At 41.4% G+C, this 6,000-nt stretch overlaps 1 long non-coding RNA gene across 2 annotated transcripts in view; it reads left to right on the plus strand.

The window, feature by feature from the left end:
- Positions 1-1,918, plus strand: part of LOC138715629 (uncharacterized) — a 362,085-nt gene extending 360,167 nt beyond the window's left edge. The window contains exon 4 of one of the 2 annotated variants that reach the window (XR_011336520.1): positions 892-1,916. This is a non-coding gene — a long non-coding RNA (uncharacterized lncRNA). Of the gene's footprint in view, positions 1-891 lie in introns of both variants that reach the window. The other variant, XR_011336519.1, reaches the window with a different exon arrangement.
- Positions 1,919-6,000: the final 4,082 nt, after the last annotated feature.

The following is a 6,000-nucleotide window of genomic DNA, read 5'->3' on the forward strand; positions in this document are numbered from 1 at the left end:
ACAAAGTTGATAAATTTTTCGAATAGATCTCGTCGAACTCTTTCTGTAGTGTAAAAGACAACTCTCTGTCCCCAGGCATATGGACGGTAGAGTCCGTGATATTTAAAAAACCTCGTCATTTTGGCGTTCCAAAACAGAATTTTCTCGACACAGGTAGAACGAAGGAGCTCAGAGACCCTATCTTTGCACTGTAACATCCCCGCATGTTTACTAATATTCACGAATAAAATCGATCTAATCCGTTGCACTTTTTTTTAGGGTTGTTCTCTTGAGCTGTGCATTTTTCATCCCTTGCAGTGAGGGTATTCCTGCTGACTCTGATTGTTGTTTGCTGTTATGTACTGTACTCATCGACTTTAGAAATGTTAGATTTCTTCAAAATTTTGGCAATTAATGTTGTTTTTGTCTCATCTCTAAGCCCCTTTGTTGTACTTTTTAAAAAATATATGTTTACTCATTATTTTAATAGTTTGATAATTATTTGGACATTTATTGTAGTAGTAAGCGCATTGTACTTTGTATACCTTACACCATCTGCAGTTCTCTTTCTCCTATTTCACATTTTCTGACAATTATTATCCTTGCAATGGTCAAAATGTAGATTTGAAATTGGGCAAAAGACTTCATTGAGGTACCAAGTCCTAGTTCAAAATTGTGGCTATGTTGCAAACTGAAACCGTTATTTTGAATTGAATGTAATTATTTAATTCCATGATTATAGTGATATATTCTAATGTGGGATATGTTTACAATGTTTGATTTTCCAGTTATGAATATTTTTCCTTTGGCATTCTTCATTTGCTTCTTCTTGTTTATGTATTTCATGTCTTCGTTGCATTGTTGATTTCAAACATAGAGATATTGCAGCTATAACACTGCTTATGTTTGCAGACTGGTTCCTCGGGTAGATGGCAGTATGTCGCTGGATTGCCTGGCAGTGATGTTTCGTTCATGTCGTAGACTGGTGTGGCAGCACTGTCCTCGTGACATGATACAGCTGGACGCGTAAAGAGTTGCAATGTGATGAGAAGAGAAAGTTGAAAGAATGAGTGGTTTAGTTAAATAATACAAATTTATTTCAAGAACACCTTAATTGGACTATAGATACGCGCGTGTGTGTGTTTGTGTGTAATATGTATAAAGGAATAGAGGAAAAATAATTCTTAACAATAAGAGACATACTGTAAACTGCATAAAAGCTAATTTCATTGTCAATGATTTTCAGTATCCAATATGTTACAATTAGTGTTAATAGGAGGCTCACAGTATAAAATGTTGACGTCATTAGGCCTAGTATTTCGTAAAGAGAAAGTGTTAAAGGAATAGGTACTGTAGATGATAGAGATGCAATGTGTAATGAATAACCTTCAGTATAGTGACTATAGCATTAATGAGCGGTGTTATAAGTTTATTAAGGCATGTAGGAACAGGATATATTTATTAACCCTTTCTTACGTATAGATACCATATGGCAATAATTAACTTTATAGCATTTATATACTTGTGTGTTACATATGAAGGTAAATTTTACTGGATAATTTCTATTTCAATACATTTTCATGAATATAGTTTTGTTTCAAATGTTGCCACTCCCGTAACTTGGTCCTAATACAGCTATTTGTTTCAACATGGATTGCTTGTAAATTTAATTTGGGTTAGAAAGGGTTAAGTCTATTTTAAGAAAGGAATGTTTGTATAATGTTGATGATAATTTTTTAAATATACATTTGAATAAAAATGTTTGACTATGCCTGTATACTTTGTATTTTATGACAATAAAGTAATATGAATATAAACAAAATGACATGGAGGAGGAATGCTTCCTGTGGACTCTTTGCTTGGAAGCGATCAGCACTTTGTACTTAACTAGTGAGCTAACATAACATGTATTTACGTCATTGAGTTCATACCTTACATTGCAATTGAGGCTAACTACACATGTGTATGACTAGAGTTGAGTCTGGTGTGAACAGGGTGCACAGCTGAATAGGACTTAACACGTCGAGCGCCTGGGTGGACCCTGGGGGTCTGCTATCTATATTTTCTTGTGCGTGAAGGCTGCCAGCATCCCACTACAGGCCACCTGACCGCTGCTGTATTGAATATGAATCCGACTGCTATGGGGTTTGCATGGTGTTTATTATCTATAGTAATAACAAATCTGTAGCCGAAATTTTTCTGGTAATTTTCGATTTTCCAAAAATAATTGGTCCTAACATATATAATTAACCACCCTGAAAACGAAAATTGCTTTTTTGAAATTTTTGTTTGTATGTCTGTCTGTCTGTCTGTCTGGATGTTTTTTACCTTTACACGTGATAATGGCTGAACGGATTTCGATGAAAATTGGAATATAAATTAAGTTCGTTGTAACTTACATTTTAGGCTATATCGCATTCAAAATACTTTATTTCAAAGGGGGGTTATAAGGGGGCCTGAATTAAATAAACCGAAATATCTCGCTTATTATTGATTTTTGTGAAAAATATTACATCACAAAAGTTTCTTTAAAAATTATTTCCGATACGTTTCATTCCAAGCAAAATTTTGATGGGACCAAATTGCACCAAAAACGGATGTTCTCTGAATCAAATGATCATATTTTAATTATTTGCATGTAATAACAATTAAGAAACATGGTAAAGGAATTATCATTGCACTAAATGAGTGATCTCAGGACCAAAATCATCGCATTTTAATTATTTAAATACAATTTTAAATTAAGTAACATATTAAACGATTTATCCTTTTACGAAACACGAATGTTCCCTGGACCAGATGTCCTATTTTAATTATGTAATTACTTTATATTTATTTGTAACAAGTGCAGCGGAGCGCACGGGTACAACTAGTAGAATCATAAATCTAAAAATAAGATGCATATCACTACGAGTACAACATTTAATGAACTTAAGTAACCTTGAATGAACATTGCATCTTACTGTCTTGCTTGAAAATATTCGAAATGAAGTTTTTAAGCTACAGAAAAATTACATCATCGAACCTTGTTTGAAAGAGAGTAATTCACATTAGATTATCTTTGACAAATACTACTTATTATAATTCATCCATGACATCTACCCGAAGTGGACTATGAAAATATTCCCGTCGTCGTCGATTTCGTCTGGTCGTCGTCTTTGGCTCGTCGTCATCGAATTCATCTCGTCGTCGACTTCATTTCTTCGTCGTTGTCGATTTCGTCTAGTCGTTGCCGTCCACTTTGCCTCTTCGCCGACGTCGACATCGTCCCGTACTTGCCGCCGACTTCTCGTTGTCATTGTCTGCCTCGTCGTCGTCGACTTCGTACCGTCTAATTTCGTCTAGGTGGCATTATCGACTGCGTCTCTTCGTAGTTGAAAAGTCATCTTGGTCTCGTCGTCTTCCACTTCATCTCGTCATCGTCGTCTACTTCGTCTCGTCGTCGAAATCGTCTCTTCTCCGCCGTCGTCATGTACTTCCTATTCCTCGTCGACTTCGGCCAGGTTCCCTGTCCAGGACGCCGGGATCTATATACAGGCCTCCGCTTTCAGGATTCCGGGTTCCGAGAAAACTATTTTGCGTTCCGGGTCCAAGACTCGCGGACCTGGATAAAGAACAATCGGTTCCGGTTAGGATTCTGGGACAATACTGTCTTCCGGATCCAGGACAGCGAGTTCCGGGTTCAGGACTCAGGTTACGCGTGGACACCCAAACTCCCGGTTCCGGTTCCCAAACTCCGGGTTACGGTTCGAAAATCCGGGTTCTAACATCCCAAACTATGGTTTCCGGGTAAAACTCCGGTTTCCGCTTCCCAAACTACGGGTTCCGCTTCAGAAACGCCGGGTCCCAAACTCCGGGTTACACTTCCCAAACTGCTCGTTCCGTCTCCCAAACTCCGAGCTCCGGTAACCAAATTCCGGGTCCCAGATAGCGGGTTCCGGGTCCCAAACTCCGGGCTCTGGATCCAAAACTACGGGTCTCAATCTCCGAATCCCAAACTCCGGGTTCCAAGCCCGATGCTCCGGGTACGGGTCCCAAACTCCGGGTCCCAAATTCCGGGTTTCTGGACCAAACTACGGGTTCCAGTCCCCAAACTCCGGGTTCCGGTTCCCAAACTTCGGGTTCCGGTTCCAAAACTCTGGGTTCCGGGACCCAAACTACAGGTAGGGGTTCCAAAACTCCGGGTTGCGGGTCCCTAACTCCGGGTAGGGGTTCCAAAACTCCGGATTTTGGTTTGCAAACTCTGGCTCCACAACTCCGGGTTCCGCTTCCCAAACTCCGGGTTCTGGTTACCAAACTCCGGATTCCGGTTCCCAAACACCGTGTCCCAAACTCCTGGTTCCGGTTCCCAAAGTCCGGGTTCCAAACTCCGGGCTCTGGCTCCAAACCTAGGGGTCCCAAAATCCGGGTGCCGGTAACAAACTCCTGGTTCCTGGTACCAAACTCTGCGTTCTGGGTCCCAAACTCCGGGATCCGGCTCCAAAACTACGGGTGCCAATTTCCGTTTCCCAAACTCCGGGTTCCGGGTTCCAAACTCCGGGCCACAAACTACGGGTTCCGGATTCCAAAGTCCGGGTTTCGGTTCCCAAACTCCAGGTTCCTGTTTCCAAACTCGTATGCATTATATCCATAATTGGATCACACATGTAATCCACGTATTTGGATCACATATGTAATCCATACATAATTGGATTACTTATGTAATCCACACAGTTTTGGATTACGTATGTAATCCATCCATAATTGGATTACACATGTAATCCATCCATAATTGGATTACACATGTAATCCATCCATAATTGGATTACGTACGTAATCCATACAGATTTGGATTGCGTATGTAACCCATTCATAATTGGATTACGTATGTAATCCCCTATAATTTGGATTATACATGCAATCCATCCATAATTGGATTACGTATGTAATCCATCCATAATTGGATTACACATGTAATCTATCCATAATTGGATTACCTATGTAATCCACACAAATTTTTGATTACGTATGTAATCCATCCATAATTGGATTACGTATGTAATCCATCCACAATTGGATTACACATGTAACCTATCCATAATTGGATTACGTATGTAATCCATCCATAATCGGACTACACATGTAATCCATCCATAATTGGATTACATATGTAATCCACACAGATTAGGATTACGTATGTAATCCACCCATAATTGGATCACATATGTAATCCACGTACTTGGATCACATGTAATCCATCCATATTTGGATTACATATGTAATTCACACAGATTTTGATGTCATATGTAATCCTAAACTCCGGGTAGCGATCCAAACTCCGGGTTCCGGTTCCAAAACTACGGGTTCCGGTTCCCAAACTCCGGACAGGCTTCAAAACTCCCGGTTCCAGTTCCGAAACTCCGGGTTCCGTCCCACAAACTCCGGGTTCCAGTTCCCAAACTCCGGGTTTTGGGTTCCAAAATTCCAGGTTCCGCTTCCCAAACTCCGGACAGGATTCCAAACTCCGGGTTCAAGTTTCCAAACTCCGGGCAGGATTGTAAAACTCCAGGTTCCGGGGTCCCAACCTCCGGGATCGGGTCCTAAACTCCGGGTTCCGGGTACCATACTCCGGTAAGGTACCAAACTGCGGGTTCCTGTTCCCAAACTCCGGGTATGGTTCCAAAACTCCGGGTTCCCAAAATAGGGGCCCCAAACTCCGAATTCCGGTTCCCAAACTCCGGGTAGGTTTCCAAACTTTCGGGTTCCGGTTCACAAACTCCGGGTTCCTGGTCCCATACTCCGGGTAGAGTTCCAAAGTCCAGGTTCCGGTTCCAAAACTCCGGGTTCCGGTTCCCAAACTCCGGGTTCCTTGTCCAAAACTCCGGGTTCCTTGTCCAAAACTCCGGGTTCCGGGTATGAAAATCCGGGTTCAGGGTCCAAAACTCCGGGTTCCGGGTATAAAACTACGGGTAGTGTTTCCAAAACTCCGGGTTCAGGTCCCCAAACTCCGGGTTACTAGTCCCAAACGCCGGGTAGAGTTTC

The sequence above is a fragment of the Periplaneta americana genome, chromosome 15, assembly GCF_040183065.1.
Source record: "Periplaneta americana isolate PAMFEO1 chromosome 15, P.americana_PAMFEO1_priV1, whole genome shotgun sequence".
NCBI classification, from domain to species: domain Eukaryota; kingdom Metazoa; phylum Arthropoda; class Insecta; order Blattodea; family Blattidae; genus Periplaneta; species Periplaneta americana.